The sequence below is a fragment of the Cibotium barometz genome, chromosome 48 (assembly GCF_041138505.1).
Source record: "Cibotium barometz isolate CiBa-2024 chromosome 48, ASM4113850v1, whole genome shotgun sequence".
NCBI classification, from domain to species: Eukaryota; Viridiplantae; Streptophyta; class Polypodiopsida; order Cyatheales; family Cibotiaceae; genus Cibotium; species Cibotium barometz.
The window spans coordinates 28,642,982-28,662,901 of NC_141093.1; the positions used below are offsets into that span (position 1 = coordinate 28,642,982).

General features: G+C 40.3%; 1 long non-coding RNA gene across 2 annotated transcripts; it reads right to left on the minus strand.

Annotated features, from left to right (window-relative positions):
* Positions 1-2,438: 2,438 nt before the first annotated feature.
* On the minus strand, positions 2,439-4,634 carry LOC147611035 (uncharacterized). 2 transcript variants are annotated; one of them, XR_015263942.1, is made up of 2 exons: positions 4,263-4,634; positions 2,439-4,117 (listed from the first exon to the last, which is right to left on the minus strand). It is a non-coding gene; the product is annotated as an uncharacterized LOC147611035 (long non-coding RNA). The 2 variants fall into 2 exon arrangements; XR_015263943.1 differs by having other exon boundaries at positions 2,439-4,134.
* Positions 4,635-19,920: the final 15,286 nt, after the last annotated feature.

The following is a 19,920-nucleotide window of genomic DNA, read 5'->3' on the forward strand; positions in this document are numbered from 1 at the left end:
TTCTTCATTGGCGTCTTCAAAGTAATCCTCATACTCATCCACATCCTCTTTTGTGCCTTCATTGCAAGATTCGGTGAGGATCATTCTTAATGTTGTCTTCTTGGCTTTACAAAACGTCTAATAATACTTGTTCCATTTGTCACACCACTTGAAGCACAACCCTTTGCTCTTCAAGTCGTTGATACAATCTTCACCACAATGACCTTGCTCTTGTTGGCTCCTTTAGCATTGACATGCTTCCCATCAACATTTGAAGGTCTAGGAAGAGATGTCCCAAATCTAAAATTTTCTCTCCCACCCCTTCCATACATGAAGGTACGGAATCTAGGAGGCCTTGTATGAGGTGCAACATGACTTGAAGGCTTGAACATGGTTGGAGTGTCCGAATCAACCCTTGCTCCTTACTTCTCTTATATGTATATATTTTTCCTCATAAATTTTTACAAGTAGTATGACCTTTGTGTTAAAACCCTAAGATCTCTCTAGGTAATTGTTATACATAAACATGCATAAACTAGGCACAAACTCATCCACCCAACCACCTGCGAGCCCAAGGGATGCGCACATGAATACAATGAAGTACCTCATATCTTAACCTTGATGTCCCATACCACCAAGAGCCATGACTCCAATCCAGCAGCATGTAGCTGTAGTGTGAAATGGCATGAGAGTAGATACAATCCTCTATACAAGAGAACACAACATAACCCAGCCTCATAACATCCCTTGAGTGTGCCCCATGCCCCTATTATATAGAAGGGCCCTCAAGTGACTCTTGACTCTCCATTTTCCATGTGTGACCCTTGGATTCCTGACCCTAACCTCAACCCTTAAGGTTAGTCTTAACCCATGCTCCACTAGATCTTGTTCCCATGCTTCCATGCTCACAAGCCTAATGTGGGTCAGCCTCCTAGTATATGCACATATAATGTATACATAACAGACTTCCCCTCTCTCAAAACATTGCACTCTTGCAATGAAAAGGAAGAAATTTGAGCATTTTTAGTTTATACGCAACCGTGTAAATTCGATGTATAGCTCGAAATGGACCACAATATCTAAGAGATAATTTCGAGCATGTTCCTATTGATAAAGTTTGAGAGTCTTTATGAACTTTTAAATAAACCGAGGTGAGCGTCCTCTATCAGCATAAAACCGTGCCCTATCTTGAGCACTCCTTATAGAATCCCGAGCTTCGGTCAGCATTTCCTGCATATCACGCAAGAAATCCCTCGATACATCAAGCTCAATGTCCTTAAGACCAACATCAATAGGTACCCTGGGTTGATACCCATACATAAGCATGAATGGACTAAAACCAATAGCTGTATTTTTAGAACTGTTATAGGCAAATTCCATCATTGGAAGATACTTTTTCCAATTTGATGATTTTCCACAGACATATGCACGAAGAATATTCTCTACAATATAATTCACACGCTTTTTTTTTCCATCAGACTACCGATGATCAGAGAAAATGTGCATCCAATGTATCAAATATCAAGTATCAAACCATGTACCAATTTTCCATTTGCCAAATATCAATTACATTTGCCAAATACCAAAAGTGATATGTCGACGAAGAAGCGCTCTTGCTTACTGATCTCTTGGCCAAGCCTTCTCATCCCCTTTACCAAAGTTTAGAGTCTAATGGCAAGGATTGAAGCAATGTCTTCACACCATCATGTGCCTAATCCTCCATCTATCCACTTTTCTAAAGTAATCATGGATAGACAAATTCAAGAGACACTCCCCTTCGGCCTGTCCTCTTAATGCCAAAGGTACTCTTTCTACATTGCTATAACTAGCTTGGAATGAAAATAGCTTTCAAATAATGGAAAAGATAAGGTTTCGATCTCACTTACAATCCATAGCATGTACTCATGCTCAATTAATCATTTCATTCTCATATGGCATGAGCTCCAATAACTCCCACAAGTAATCCGAGACCCCTTACCAAGACAGATTTACCAATGCTTATGCTATGCTTGGCAATGCATCATTTCATCAAATCTTGCCAAAATTGCTTGCATCAAGTAGAAACCTCTTCCAAATGCATTCAAGAAAACTCCATGGCAAGGGTTTGAGCAAATAACATGTGAAAAATCATTTAAAAATGCACTCAAAGTGGGTGGCAATAGGTGCCCTTTACTGGTTTATAAGAACCCAATCACGTGTCCATCATGCCATCTCTCTCCTCTGTGTTATTGATTAAATTAAAATTAACATAATCAATGAACTTTCACAATGCATGTAACATGAAGTTACTAGAAAATACTAAACTGTAAATGCAACAGAGTAACCGAATCACAATGTTGAGACCATCCATTGAAAAGTTAGTTTGGCTACATACTACCATATGCATGACACAAAAGTTTCACTTGTTTGCAACTTGCTTGCTCGACAACCAATATTGCAATTTCAATAAGCACCTCATGGAATCCAATCAACAAAATCTTAGACGAGACATCATATGTGTGGAGCAATCCCACCCACAAACGAGATCTAATAGAGAGGACTTGATATTGGAGATTTCAAAGATGGGGGGATACTATGTGCGTCTCTAGCCTTAACTACATGAGAGCCTACTCGCAAAGCTTCAGTTCATCAACTTCATCTTGCATAGCATGTAATATGTGCTATGACATCCCCACTCACATCATCAACATATGAGAGTAGGTGCATGATTATGCATATAGGTGTTTCTACTTTAGTGGAAACTCCTTCATAAATAAACCCCCATTTTTAGATTTTGCTGCATTTTTTCGAGAGATAAATCAACCTAAATCCTTGTTCTCATTGACTTTAGAGCTTAATCAAATTAAATTACTAAGTTTTCAAAAAGAAGAAAAACTATCTCCAAGAATAAGCCTTGACCAATGTGAGTCCCATATAAATTGCACCATAATCAACAAACTACAAGAAAACAAAAACTCTTTGAACTCTACTAAATAAAATCGATATTTATAGAACATGTGGCAGATATTGAATCACTCTGTGGAACCAAACAGAACAACTTACTCCTTCACAATGGAAAAGCAAGTTTGGGTAAGGAAACCAAGGAGTTCGTAAGAACCTCGAGCGCATGCCATTTCAAAAGGTTGCTTTGCTTGCCTCACATAGAGGCTAAAAATTTAGATGAATATGGAAGAGGCCAAAATAGGGTGAAAAATATCTGTTAGATCTCCTGTGTGTACTAGAATTATAAATAGCATCAAGATCACATATGAAAACTTTGTTCTGGCAAACGACTATCGTCACCTAACATGTTGCCTCATATTTATATATATATGCATAAACAAATGATGCAAGAAGAGAGTGGTTCTTGAGGATAAGAATAAACAAATGATATAGTTGAGTGACATCATGAAAAAAGGCCATTAAGGAAAGCAAATCTATCTTCTTCTTCTTCTAGTCCTCTCTCTCTCTCTCTCTCTCTATCTCTCATGTGTTGGTGTGATCCATCTTCTCTCTCTCTCTCTATATCTTCTCTCTCTCTCTCTCTCTCTCTCTCTCTCTCTCTCTCGTGTTGGTGTAAGGCCAAAAATAAGATGGCGATAGTTTCTAAATAGAAGTAGTAGAGGGAGCATAGCTGGGGTACAGAGCACAAATGAGATGGCCTTTCAAGGACATACAAGAGGGCATTCTCTTGTGTTGGTGTAAAGCTAAAAATAAGACGGTCATAGTTTCTAAATAGAAGTAGTAAAAGGAGCATCGGTACACACAGGTGATCTTGAAGGAGGGCATTTTCTTGTGTGTGTGTGTGTGTGTGTGTGTGAGAGAGAGAGAGAGAGAGAGAGAGAGAGAGAGCTGTTACCTGGAGTGTAACACGTGCGAGTTTTGGCTGGATCTCGGAAACCTGAGAGAAAACTGGAAGGATTTTGCAAGAGACATATCCGGTTAAGCCTGGCGGCGAGAGGGGGCACGCACGTTCACACGCACGAGGCTCGTAATCATGCGTGCTACCGAGCGTGCTCTCTCTCGTCGTCAGGCCCTCCCTGGCGCCGCCGCCACCACCACCACCACCCTCCCTCCGCATCCCCCCTCTCTCTCTCGAAAGACAATAACTGCAATATTTCTTCCAGCTCTCTCTCGTCCAAGCCGCCATACCATCTCGCTGCAGCAAAACACGTCCTGATCAGCAAAATTTAAGAGGAGAAAACCAGATCAAGTGAAGCTTAAGGCACAGAAAATACAATTCCCCAAAAAAATAGAATAAAAGAAAACACAGCAAATATTCAAGGGAGGGCCGAGACATGAACCTCTGCAAGCACTTCCTTGGGCTCAGATCTAGTAGAAGCTGTGCTTTGGTACAAGCCGCTATGGCAAGAAAAAGCCTCGACGACGTTCTCTCTACAGGTTTAGGACGGAGGAGAAGAAGAAGAAGCTGCAGGCATGAAAGAAAAGCTTCTTGAGGAAATGGTAAGAAAGGCGACTTTTAACCTAAAGATGCTCGATAGTGGAGAAAGCGTGATAATAATAATAATAATGTGGGTGTGACATGGTACTGTTGGATTTGGGCCGCAATTTAGAGGTACCATTTAATTATTCATAACCCTTCTCAATTTTGGTACACAAAACACTCATTTAGATTTCACGAAGCATCCAAATGTACTTCTCAAACGTTTAAAGTAGACACGCGCGCCTACTTTAGAGCCTGCCTTGTAGGATAGGTACAAACTAAACGGTGATGTAAATTGACTTTGGGTTGTTTGGCTCTATACAAAGGACAAGGCTATATAGGCATTGGAATGCTTTGAAATTGATGGCTATGGTCCAAGGACAACACTTTAATGCTCTAGGGCCTATTCATGCACGTCATATAAACATGGGCAGCTCGTATGGCTACTTCAGACGGGCCCTAGATCGTCAAGCGGGCACATGAGTTCACCGCTCAGCCGGTTCTTGCGCATCATTAAAAAAACTCCCATCCTTCTTCGGGCCTATTCGAATATATCTAATAGGACTCCCATAGCTCCCAATGGATTATTTGAATATCTAATAGGCTCACCATAAATATTTGAACATTTGGCTGCATCATTCATCACAAATATTTGATAGGCTTGGTGGCCGCTTCACATGTGTGCACATGAAATGGACAGTCAAGCATTCGGGGGCCACCTTGAGGTCTGAATGCACCCATTCGGGCGCGTGCTCAAATATGCCCTTAATAGTTTCAAAAGTGCCAATTGGGTGTTGAATAGTTGAAACGTTGTTTGTGGAACTTTTGATTAGATGAAACTAGTGATTTGTATTTTACATGACATGTATACCTCAAGTGGGCAGTTTTAGTGGTTGCATGCGAATTGGGGTGAAAGAGGGAAGTTATTTATGGGTTGCATAAACTTTAAGGGAGATAGCATGTATTTGAAGTTGTTGTAAATGTCCCTTTTCTTCTCTCCCTTACCTCCCAAAGCTAGAAAGCATTGCACACACGTTTTCGATGCATCTTGTTTGATTTTCATGTACCAGTAAGATTATGAAACTTATATAGCCATAATCTTGGAGTTTCCTTTTTCTTGGCTTTTTATACATGGGACTTATTTATTTTAAAAAAATAGCCATACAACTCTATAGCTTCTCAGAGTCCTAGACTTCATGTAAGAGTGGACTCAAATGATGACTTAGATGATCCTCTCTCCAAACTCTTCAATTTCTATGTGATTCTTGGAGTCATATCTACTGGTATCCCCTCTGCTTTCTAAAGCATATATCCTTCATTAGAATATGCCCCATAAGCTCATCTTTATGTAATAATATACCTATTCTGGGCATGGCCTCTCGCCACAAGGTAGCTTTGCTCTCTAGTCTCGTAACTTCTTGCCCTAATGCAAGGCATGCACCAATCTTACTCTCTTCTCGAATGCAAGAGCCTATATCTTGTACTTAGCTATTTTTGGACTCATGTGTGGGAGGTGTGAGATCCAAAAAGCTCAAGAGAATAAATACTTTAAAGGATGTCCATGCATTAACACGCAAGGCTCAAACAAACCATGCATTGTTTTATGTGAATAACTACAAGACCATCAAGATTCTTGGTCGAGTAATAGGATATAATGTTAGTCCAGATCATTGTTTTCAACCCTAGTACTTTCCCATCATGTTCATGCATCCATCCTAACAACATTACCAACTAAAAATACTCCATTGGTGTTGAGTGCATGACTCCCTTAGTTAGAGGGGTGCTAGTAGTATTTTCACCCACTTACCTATACTTGTTGACTCTTGTGTAAATAGAAAGCGTATATTCAGTAATGTGCTTGTTTAACAATTCACATAATAGTATTTTCACCTAGCCCCCAGTACTCACCTACCTATACTTGTTGACTCTTGTGCAAATAAAAAGAGTATATTCAATGATGTGCTTGTTAACAATTCACATAATGGTTAACATTGTCTTTGATGTAGGGATGACACAATGTCTAGAATGTCCTTTCCACACAAAGTGCTTATTAATGATGTTATTTATTGGAATGTAAAGCTTATGGAAGAGATGGTAACTATCTTTTGTATGTACATAGCCTAGATTAGCTTCATTTTTTGGTGATGGACATTGTTAACCCATTTTGGGGTTAACAGGAGTTGCCACTATGATTCTACATCAAATAGCAAAGACAGAGATGCCAAAAGCATGTTTATTAAACTATGAAGCAACGATGTCTAAATCTACAACTTGGATAGATGCCCCCCTCCCCCCTCGAAAATGGTCCAACGAAATATTTATGGCAAGAGCATGTGGCAACAAGCTAGAATGGATTCCCTATGAATGTACTTCACACATGTATTATGAGATCAAATAGTATATAAAGAAATAGGCCACTTCTAAGCCTTGGGTGCTCGATCGTAGTTTAAGCATGTGTGAACACTTATAGCCTTGTACATGAGTCACTTTCTCTCATAATGCAATATAATCTCCCATTATGTAATAGAGTCTTGCTATTGCTAATCTTCTTGCTAATTACCCTCTCTAATGCATGCTAGTGTGTGTGTGTGTATGTGTGAGTGATTTGAGGTGAGAGGAGGGACAAGGACCCATGGTCCAATTCGGTGGTGTGATAACGCTCGATGATGATGGAAATTGCTATCCAAAGAGCTTATATGGAGCTCTTGAAGTAGTGTGCTTGAGCTCGGTCTCATGAGAAAGATCCCCATGATAGTTACAGCTCGCAAAGGTAAGCTATTATGTGACGGTGATGGAAATTGCTATCCACAGAGGTATGGAGCTCTTGAAGTAGTGTGCTTGAGCTCTGCCACCATCAAAAAGATCCCCATGATAGTTATAGTTCGCGAAGATAAGCTCTTGTGAATGTGTTTCTGGAAATGAATGGAATAAGGCATAACATTTTTGGCACCGCTATAGCAGGGGAGCAATCCCTTGGTTTTTTCCATTTCCTTTTCTCTTGATCTACACTTAACTCATTGCCCACACTCTCTAGTAGTGGTTTTGCACCAAAAAAACTTAGTTTGATGGAGATTTGTGAAGATTTTACTCTCCTTTTTCTCTCTTCTATGTTTTGAAAAGAAAGTCATTTAGCTTAATTTCTTGCTTAATTTTAGTTGTTGTTATCTTTAGATTGGCTTTAATGGTTCATTTAGCATCCACATAGGTTAATCTAAAAAATGCTTAGAATGTATTTTTTACATAACATTATGCATTAGGAAGCATTTTAGTGAATGTTTAGTATTTAGCTCTCTTTTGTGTTTTTAACATAGAGTTTAGATACGAAATTTTATATTTTCAATGAGTTTTTGTTGCATGTGTTAGCATGCATTAATTATATAAAAAATCTAAAAATTTATATAAAATCTTAAGTTTCATTGAAAACACTAATTGGACTAGTTTTTATATATCAAGGGATTGATTAATGAAGATAAAGAGTGTAAAAAACTGTTTTAAAATGATATTTCGATGGTTTTTGGGCTAATGTGAGTTTAGAATAAATGATAAGGAGTTCCTAAAGTGCAATTTGATGCACTAATGTAACAACTTAACCCAAAAACTTATGAAATTAAGAGAATTTAGCTCTCTTTTGTGTAATTTTTCATAAGAGATGAGCCCAAATTTAGTAGCTTGATTAATCTTCAATCATTGAATAATTTGCACATTAGAAAATGCACATGGTTTAGTAATTCAATGCTTAATCCAATAATGTGCTTAATTGTGTGAATTAATTCTTGATTACTGGTTAATTAGATCCTCTTAATCATTCCAAAAAAAGATAATATTAGTAAAAAAAGATCCTCTTGCATTAAGTCCTAATCATACTATTCTCAACTCATTAGTCGTGGCTAATGTGCATTCACTCAGAAGATGCCTAGTGGGTTGGGCAGTATTCATATTTGTGTGTCTTTTATGACATGTATGAGAGGGCTATAACAAGAGAGGCATCATAAAGTGTTGACTTTTTTGCCTCACTTTTCTTTTTGAGAAGAAAACCTCATCTACACACTAATTTAAAATTCAAAACCACCCCCTCCACATAAACTGATCTAAAAACTACTCAATTAAAAAAAAGCTCTCTGGTCACAACTCATTAATAGCTAATGTGCATTCAATGAGAAGATGCCTAGTGGGTTGGGTAGTATCCACATTCGCGTGTCTTTTATGACTTGTATAAGAGGAGTGTAAGAAGAGAGGTGTCATAAACTGTTGACTTTTTTTGCCTCACTTTTCTTTTTAGGAAAACCTCATCTACACACTAATTTAAAATTCAAAACCACCCCCTCCACACAAACCAAATTCAAAAACTACTCAAGAAAAAAAATCTCTGTAGAATTGACCCATGATTTCTCTCTCTATAAAGTTAGTCGTGCATGAAAAACTCTTTTTGGAATGATTACGAGACTCTAATTAACCATCAATTACTAATTAATTCACACAATTAAGCACATCATTAGATTAAGTCCTAATCATGCTATTTTCGCAACTTATTAGTGACTAATGTAGATTCAATGAGAAGATGCCTAGTAGGCCGGCTGGTATCCACACTTGGGTATCTTTTATGACATGTATAAGAGGGTGTCATAGAGTGTTGACTTTTTTGTCTCACTTTTCTTTTTGGAAAAACCTTATCTATACACTAATTTGAAATTCAAAACCACCTCCTCCACACAAATTAGATCCAAGAACTACTCAAGAAAAAAAAATCTCTATCTAGAATTCACCCATGATTTTCTCTCTATAAAGTTAGTCACGCATGAAAAACTAGAAAGATAATCATGTTGTGAAAAACTAGGAAAAAGAAATTGAGATAATCACATCATGAAAAACTCAAAAGTTAGTTACGTGTGAAAAACTAGAGACAGTCACACCGTGAAAAACTTGAAAAAAACAAGAGATAACTAAAACTCAAAGTTAGTCCATTGTGAAAATTGTGAAATATTATGTGAAAAACTAGTGAGATAATAACATGTCACCTACACATGGCATGCATTCTTCCATCTTAATATGCCACCTTGTCATTGATGACATAGCATGCCACCTCATCAGTGATGACATGACATGCCACCTCATTAGTGATGACATGGCATGCCATCTTATTATTGATGACATAACATGCCACCTCATTAGATGCCATGTCACATGCATTAACACCATCAAGAAGGGACAGTTGCCACCTCACTCAAATTGCCACATCATTAATCTAAGTCATCAAAACATCCACCATGGATATATCACATCATCTTAAGTTGGTGCGACATGTTACACGTGTATATACCACATCAACAATCTTCCATGCCATGTCATTAATTTGAGTTTCCATGTCACCATCACCCCATGCATGGGTGCATCCATTCATAGTTTCACATACATGTAATATATCTATATCTATATATATATACATACACAAACACACATATACATATAATTTATAGATAATCCATGTATATATATGTAAAATACTCTTATAATATCTAATTATTAAAAATAAAATGTACATGAATTAAAAATATATTATTACACCTATATGATTTTTAAAAAATATTTTTAAAATGAACTATTTGTTAATTTATATAATATACATATATCTAATACAATCCAATATAAGATAGTGTTCTTTCCTACAAATGCACACACTTCTATCCTCATTTGATTCAATCATAGCTTGTTATCTAGTCTTCATAGCATTTTAGAGAGAATGGGCTCACAAAGTTGGAGATATAAATCTAATAAGAATAGGAAACCACCCACTCATAAGGCTCAAGAAGCAGAAAGAGGATCTCACTCCCTTGTCACAATCTATTGTTCTCACATCCCTTATTGACCATCCGCACCTAGCCGAGTGTAGGGATATTTCTCAAATTGGTGACCATTGAGAGAGGAGAGCGGGAGCTGAGGTCCTCAATAGTGTTGTCGCTCATATGCGTCCATCAAGAAGAGGAATACTTTGGATGCATTCGTTGTCGCACTACTGTAGCAGTCGTATGTAGTAGGCGAGATGAGAGCTATCTCTCACATTCTTCGCATAGCACCATGCACTCTTAGAGGTAGTTCCTTGAGGAGGCAAACTCTAGATGCAAATGATATCGCAGTATTGTGGGCTTCTAGTCGTCATGCTCCTAGGTGTAATCATTTGATAACAATAGCACTAAGGCATGTCTACATGTGCAGATCCTTCAAGTGAGCGAGTTATAACAACTAAGCATCCAATGCATGTTGTACCCTCATCACATGATACTGGTGCCATGTTTACAATTGACCCCCATGACAAGCTTACACATTTACCATGGATGATATTTCTTTCATTACCCCCAATGGCAATGAGGAGCAAGTGGACTACTATTTGTTGATTAGTTACCATAGATTTGGTTGTAATGTGCATGCCAAACATGCCTGGTTTTCAATTTGTTATGGCCTTAGAGAGCCCCCTCAAGATTGGGCCTTTCGCTCGCACATTGCATTCATATGTGCTCTGATGGTGACCAAACTTTGTAAAAGTGAGGATGGTATTCACATATACATACTTGCAAAATTTGGCTATCATCGAAGCACATTTGGTTACAAATGTGCATACCAAACACCTCGTTTTTAATGTGTCATGGCCTAAGAGCCCCCTTGAAATTAGGCCTTTGGATCACATATTTTAACCAAATGTGTCATGGCCTAAGAGCCCCCTTGAAATTAGGCCTTTGGATCACATATTTTAACCAAATGTGCTCTAATGGTAACCAAACATTGCAAGCGTGAGTCCATATATAAACACTTGTAAAGTTTGTTCACAATCGGAGCACATTTAGTTACAATGTGCATGCCATTTTCCTGGTTTTCAATGTGTTGTGGCCTTACAGAGTCCCCTTGAAATTGGGCCTTTGGCCCACACATTGTAACCAAATGTGCTCCGATGACCAAAATTTGTAAGAGTGAGGGTGGGGTCTACATATACACACTTACAAATTCTGGTCACCATCGGAGCACATTTAGTTACAATGTGCATGCCATCTAGCCAGTTTTTAATGTATCATGGCCTTAGATAGCCTCCTCGAAATTGGGCCTTTAGCCCACATATTGCATTTAAACATACTTTGACGGCAATCAAACTCTGCAAGTGGAGTCCACATATACACACTTGCAAAGTTTGGTCACCATCAGAGCACATTTGGCTACAATGTGCATGCCATTTTCCCCCGGTTTCCAATGTGTCATGAGCTTAAAGAGCCCCCTCAAAATTGGGCATTTGGCCTGCACTTTGTAACTAAATGTGCTCTAATAGTGACCAAAATTTACAAGAGTGAGGGTGGGTCTACATATATACTTACAAAGTTTGGTCACCACCATCAGAGCACATTTGGTTGCAATGTGCATACCAGACGCTTAGTTTTGAATGTGTTATCATGGCATGGCCTTAGAGAGCCCCCTCGAAATTGGGTCTTTGACGCACACATTGTATTCAAATATGCTCCGATGGTGACCAAAATTTGTAAAAGTGAGGGTGGTTTCCACATATACACACTTGAGGTCACCATCGAAGGACATTTGGTTATAATGTGCATGCCAAACACTTGGTTTTTAATGTGTCATAGCCTGAGAGAGCCCCCTTAAAATTGGGCCTTTAGCTCCCACATTGCAACCAAATGTTCTCGGATCATGAATAAACTTTGCAAAAGTGAAGTTGGGGTCCATATATACATACTTGAAAAGTTTGGTCACCATCAAAGCACATTTGGTTGCAATGTCCATGCCATTTGCTTGGTTTTCAATGGGTCGTGGCCTTAGAAAACCCCCTCAAAATTGGGCCTTTGGCCTGCACATTACATTCAAATGTACTCTGATGGTAATCAAACTTTGCAAAAGTGAGGGTGGGGTCTAAAGTTTGGTGTCACCATTAGAGCACATTTGGTTATAATGTGCATGCCATTTTCCTTGTTTCCAATGTGTTGTGACCTCAGAGCGTCCCCTCAAAATTGGGCCTTTGGCCCGCACTTTATAACCAAATGTGCTCTAATAATGACTCAAAAGATTTGCAAGAGTGAGATCGGGTCTACATATACAAACTTGCAAAGTTTGGTCACCATCGAAGCTTATTTGGTTGCAATGTGCATGCTAGACACTTAGTTTTCAATGTGTTGTGGCCTTAGAGAGCCCCCTTGAAATTGGGCCTTTAGCATACACATTGCATTGAAATGTGCTCCGATGGTGACCCAACTTTGCGAGGGTGAGGGTGGTGTCTACTTATACACACTTGCAAAGGTTGGTCACCATTGGAGCACATTTGGTTGCAATGTCCACACCAAACGCTTGGTTTTCAATGTGTCGTGGTCTTAGAGATGTTGGAATTAGGGTTGCAGGAAAGCACACAAAGCTTGGAGAAGAAGAAGCAAGAATGCACACAACACAAAGTGTTAGATTGTGTCAATGTACAAAAGATAAGTTAGCCCTAGAGGATGGGCGTATATACAAGCCGGGGGAAAAAACCTCCTAAAGAGGGAAAAAGTACCCCGGCGGTCCTAAGTGTGTTCACACACATCACTGCCTATATATATGGCAACAAATCCCCCCTGGGAGTGATGGTGTGAACGAGAGCTGGCACTCATGTATAGGGGAGTGCCATGCCCGAAGTAGATCAATCCACAAAGGGGAGCAAGCCCAAAGCTTTGCGGAAAGCTTCGAACTTCTCACGAGGAAGCGCCTTTGTGAAAAGATCGGCGAGGTTGTCCTGTGTTGGCACATAGGCCAAGCTGATCTCTCCTGCTGAGAGTCTCTCCCTGACATAGTGATAATGCACCTCAATGTGCTTTGTGCGAGCATGAAAAACTGGGTTTCTCGCAACTGCCAATGCGCTCTGACTGTCAGTGAGGATAGAGGTGGCAGACTCCTGTCCAACACCCAAGTCAGCCATAAGCCGTCTGAGCCACACACACTCAACCGTAGCTGTGAAAGCTGCCCTGTACTCAGCTTCACAACTAGAAGTAGCCACATTAGGTTGCTTCTTGCTCAACCAAGATATGCATGAGCTACCGAGCATGAAACAAAAACCACTTGTGGACACTCTTGTGTCATAGCAACCAGCCCAATCTGAGTCCGAAAAAGCATGTAAATCTGGCGGTAACGATCCCCCCTTGGGATAAAACAACCCAAGATGTATGGTGCCACTCAAGTAGCGAAAGATGCGTTTAACTGCCTTCCAATGCTGAGACCCTGGGCTATGCATAAACCTGCTCACCTGTGAGACTGCAAACTGAATGTCCGGCCTCGTAATGCATACATAAATGAGGCAACCAACAGCTGTCTGATAGAGTGTGACATCAAAGTGATCTCCAGCATCATGAAGACTCAACTTCAAACCTGTCTCCATTGGAGTAGCAATAGGCTTGCAGTCTTCAAGGCCAAATCTCCGCAACAATGTCTCAATATACTTTGTCTGACACAAAGCAATACCTCCATCACACTGCTTAAATTGTATCCCCAAATAATGATGCAAATGTCCCAAATCTGACATCTCAAAAGAGGCATTCAAATCAGCCTTAAAATCAGCAATATGACTTTCATTTGGTCCTGTGAGCAGCATGTCATCGACATAGAGAGCAATGATTAGATGTACACCATCCACACGTTTAACATACAAAGTGCTTTCTGTTGGACTATTTTGAAACCCATGTGCAGTCAAATATGCATGTATCTTTTCATACCAAGCTCGTGGAGCTTGCTTTAAACCATATAAAGCCTTTTTCAACCTGCACACTTTGTTTTCCTGCCCTCTTTGAACAAAACCACGAGGCTGCGATACATACACCTCCTCATGCAAATCTCCATTCAAGAACGCAGTCTTTATGTCCAACTGATGTACATTCCAACCATTATGAGCTGCCAATGCACAAATGCTACGAATGGTAGTCATACGACAAGTGGGAGCAAAGGTCTCATCAAAATCAATGCCCTTTTCTTGAGCATAACCCTTTGCAACAAGTCTAGCCTTATAGCGATCAACAGTGCCATCTGGCTTTCGTTTCAATTTAAAAGCCCACTTACATCCAATGGCCTTTTTACCAATAGGCAAATCACACAAAGACCATGTACCATTCTTCATTATAGCATCATATTCACTTTGCATTGCAGCCAACCAATTTTTTGAATTTTGTGCCTCATCAAATGAAAGAGGTTCTTCCTCTTCACACATACTAGACACAGCCAAAGCATAACAATTTGATGCATAAGAGGCATGCTGAAAACCTGAACGAGTACGACTAGTCATAGGTGCATCAATCTTACTATCACGCAAGGTTTGCACCAGCCATTTAGGCATACCTCTAGCCTGCTCATTTTTAGCCCTATCCTCATGAATTACATCCTATAAATCTGCATCAGAAATAGGCTGATCTATGATGTCGTTTGAAATCTGCATAGGCTGAATATTTACCTCATTAGGACTTACATTTGAATTCCCACCTGTAAAGAGAGGCAACAACGTATCAAATACATCCCGTGAGCTTACACCTGTCTCTTTGGTACATGATAACAAGGGCTGCACAGCATCTTCCACAAAAACAACATCTCGACTAATCAAGATACGCTTTGACTGCGGATGATACAATCTGTAACCCTTGCTCTCAGCACTGTAACCAACAAAAATGCATTTGACAGCCTTATCATCCAATTTTCTGCGTTGTTGCACAGGCACTAAAGCATAGGCCAAGCAACCAAAGACACGCAAGTGACCAATAGAAGGCTTCCTGCCATGCCAAGCTTCGTATGGAGTAATAGACTGCAAGGCCTTAGTGGGACACCTGTTGAGTACATATGCAGCACACATGACAGCCTCAAGCCAAAACGCATGTGGCAAAGCTTGGCTCTTGACCATACATCGTGCCATCTCCATAAGTGACCTGTTCTTCCTCTCAGCAACACCATTTTGCTGAGGGGTATACGGCACTGTACATTGGTGTTTTATCCCACGACTAGCCAGAAATGCATCAAACTCTTTAGACATGTACTCCCCCCCTCGATCAGTACGGAGGGTGCCCACAGTACAATTGGATACATTTTCAACCATAAGAAAAAACTGTTTGAAGCACAAAAACACTTCGGACTTTGCCTTCAGTGGATATACCCATGCATGCCTTGAGTAATCATCAATGAAAGTCACGAAGTACAAGTGTTTACCAAATGACGGAGTTTGCATAGGCCCACATACATCACTATGTACAAGCTGCAATTTGCGAGTGGCCCGCACAGAACCATCCTTTGGAAACGCAGAACGCTGCATTTTGCCCAAAATACAGCCTTCACAAACATGTTTCAATGGTGCCTCAAGAGGGGGCAATGAAGCAACCATATCAAATTTCTGCAAACGCAGCAAACTAGCAAAGTTCAGATGACCAAAACGAGCATGCCATAGTTTTGCATCTGAAACTGCCTTTTCATCAGAAACTGCATTTGCTGAATCTTCCACACACTTGTCATAAGAATTGAGCCTATACAGCCCACGAAACAAGGTGCCAGATACAATAATCGTATCACCAGAAGTCAAATCATGAACAGTACATCTGTCATCCACAAATTTGACTACAAGTCCAAGTCTAGCAAGCGCAGAGACAGACAATAGATTCTTCTTTATCCCTGGCACATACAAAGCATCTGAAAGTGTGAAAGCGCTGCCATTTGCAGCAGTAAGCATAATTTTACCAACGCCCTTCACTGGGTAAGAAGCATTATTGGCACATGTGACAGTATTCCCATTAGGGACAGCCTCAAGAGAAGTGAACATATCACGATGCGAGGTAATGTGCTTTGTAGCACCACTGTCAAAATACCATACATGAGAGTCAACAGAAACTGCCAAACATGCATCATGTACAGATGGGTCATACTGGCAATACACGCTAAACGCCCATTCTGTATCCTGCACAACATTTGCAGAATCTGCATTTGTAGAAGCATCCGCTATTGTGGCTGCATTTGACTCTTTCTTCTTTGCCTCTTTAGCCTTTAGCTTAGGGCAATTCTTAATGACATGATCATTTGCCTTACAATAGTTGCACCTGGTCTTTTTCTTGCCTTTATCAAGAGCCTTCTCAGACTTATTGTTGCTACCTGTGGAAGGAGAAGAAGTTGCAGACCTACTAATAGGAGAAGAAACAGTGGAAGGGGCTGCCTTACCACTTCTTCTCTGCTGCTGGGCAGCAATAAATGCTTGATCAACTGCACGCTGCCTGGCCCTGTTTTGCCTGGACTGTGCTTCTTGCAAGAGCTTGTTGACTAAAGTATCATACTTGACAGCATCAGGTCTGTCCTCATTAAGAAGTCTCCACGTGGAAGCAAAAGTCTGATATGTCTCAGGTAAAGCATCAAGAACAGTCTGCACAAGAGAATGATCAGGAATAATCTCACCTGCAGAAATCAACTATTCTTTGAGATCTTTAATCTCAGCAAGAAAAACATTCATGTCATCATCTTCTTGCATAATCTTCAATTCTAGCTCTTTACGCAGGTAAGCGATTTTTGCCTCGTTACGACCTGCATACAAACCAGCTAGAATATCCCAAGCCTGTTTTGCTGTTTTAGCTGAACGAATATGTGGGGTGATGTTACGTTTGACAGAAAGTGCAATCAAGGCATGAGCCTGCGCATCTTTACCATCCCAACGAGCTTGTTCAGCAGTGGGTAAAACAGCAGCAACAGTAGAGCTGTTAGAACCTGCAACATCCTCAATAGATCCTACATCCACAGAACCTGGACGTACATCCGCACCCTGCACAATGTTCCACACTCCTTTTGCAACCAAAACATGCTGCATCATGTATGCCCAAAGTGGGTAGTTGCTGTCTCCATCCAGTTTGTCTTCAGCAGACAACATGCGAAATACATCATTACTGTTATCAGCCATGGCCACTGACTGAAACTGATGCAAAAGCTGCCTGTAATGAAGCAAAGACTGAACAAAAACAACCCGTGCTATGTAGCACGGTCCACAATAGAATACGTATGCCTGTTTTGCAGAAAACTGCACTGTCGAAATTTTTGTAGAAATTGACGAAAACACCCGTGCAGAACTTGAAATGCAAAAACGGAGCCCGAAACGACCTCAGATGCGAATTCTGAGAATGCAAAGCCCTATGGGCTTAATTTGCAGAGTATAGGGACCTGGAAGCTGTCGTGAAAACTCACCTCAATCGGAGAACGTGAGTCGGAGGGTGCTGGCGGCGTAGCCCTGGGAGCCGATGCCTGCTCTGATACCAATTGTTGGAATTAGGGTTGCAGGAAAGCACACAAAGCTTGGAGAAGAAGAAGCAAGAATGCACACAACACAAAGTGTTAGATTGTGTCAATGTACAAAAGATAAGTTAGCCCTACAGGATGGGCGTATATACAAGCCGGGGGAAAAAACCTCCTAAAGAGGGAAAAAGTGCCCCGGCGGTCCTAAGTGTGTTCACACACATCACTGCCTATATATATGGCAACAAGAGAGCCCCCTTGAAATTGGGCCTTTGGCGCGCACATTGAAACCAAATGTGCTATGATGGTGAGATGAGACTTTGCAAGAGTGAGGTTGGGGTCCACATATACATACTTTGCAAGAGATGAGGTTGGGGTCCACATATACATACTTGAAAAGTTTGGTCACCATCATGGAGCAAATTTGGTTAGAAACATGTTTATAAGGATGATGCCATCTAGCGTGAGCTCATTGAATCACATGCCTTCTTAACCCGACATCTATCTTAGTTTTGAATGTAGTAAGGGTAAGGTTTCCACACACCAAGCCCATTGATGTGGAACATAGACGACTAGAGGAAATAAAGGGGAAGCTCGAGCATGCCCCAATCAGTAGGAGACAGAGAGCATACAAGCCCATTGATGTAGAACATAGAAGGCTAGAGGAAACAAAGGGGAAGCTCGAGCATGCCCCAATTAGTAGGAGACAGAGAGCATACAAGCCAAGATATGCATAAAGAATGCATATCAATTTTATTTTTAAAGGGACTACTGCTCAAGAGGATCTAGATGAGAAAGGATGGGATATACCATGAAGGAGTCAGGATTTCAAAAGTCTTTTCAGATGTAGGGGTTTTTTCAAATGAAGAGAGTTGCCAAAGCCAAGCACAAGGCATCTAAGTAGTATCAGAAGCTACTAAGTCCCACATCTACCAACAATTGCCAAAGACAAAAATGAGGCAATTGAGTATCAAAAGTTGCAAGCCCTACATTGGGCGGAACACATCAGGAGCACATAAGTGAGAGGTTGGATAAGGAGTGGGTATCCCACCTATCCATAGCCTCCAGGGTATGGTTCATAAATAATGAAGAAGAAGGTTCACTCCTGATAAGGTGTCCACTGGGCATGCAAGTTTGAACAACCCTTAGTTCACTACTAAAGGGAATTCTAATGGATTCACTTTGGTCAACATGAACATGAATATCTTGTTGTTAACGATGCTTGCTCAACGGCGGGTAGTACCCAAAAGAGAAAGAGTGGGGACACTCTTGAGATAGAGGTTCTAAATGTAACTAAAAGAGAGAGACTGATGAGATTTCAAAGAGAGAGACTTATGAGCTAATCTCTCTTATATGTAGTTAACTATAGTAAGTGGCTTCTCTTTAATCCTAGAAACTATCTTTTTATCCCTCTCTACTCATTTAGATACTACCCATAAGGTTATTATAATGCAAAATTGCTAACTCGTGATGCATACATTAATGAATTGTGGATCCACATGTGCATATTTCTTTCTCCCCCCCCCCCCCCTCTGTCTCTCCCTCTCATGTACATACACACATTATGTTATGTTGTATTTCTTACTAAAAATTGGTGTGACAAGATAGATGTTATGCTAGGATTCTTTTCATTCATTCATGCATGCCAACGAAGGTTATAGCCCTTAAAATGGATCTATGGGTCTAATGTAAGCCCCATAAATATAGTTCTACTTATTGAGGTTTCCTAATTAGGAGCATTGATGGTGATATATAAAGATGCTAAGATAGAAGGTTGTATGCTAGAGAATAAGGGTGCTCAAAAACTAGGAAAGTAAGATATTTGAATGAGAGGATCTATTACAAAGCTACCTAATGGGGTCTATATATAGTGCCCATGAGGAGGTTAGAATCTTTTAGGTCCATCTAGGTCTAAACACACGTAGTTTTTTCTAGGCCTTAAAGCTTCTAAGTTGATTTAGATCTAGATGAATCTTCTAGGTCTAAACACTTCTAGGTTCTTCCACATCTAAAAGCTTCTAGGATGATCTAGGTCTAAACATTTGTAGCTTCTAGGTTCTTCAATGTCTAGAAGATTCTAGGCTGACATAGGTCTAGAAGCTTCTAGAACCTACTAAAAAATTTGTGCGCTTTTGTCGCAGAGGTCGTAGCTGGGGACTTGCCGCGAACACCGTATGTGAGCCATGAATGGCTACAAGCATACAACCAGGAAAGTAAGCTCAAACAGAATGCAAGGGTGTGTCACTCACCGCTCAAACCACCGCCGTGAA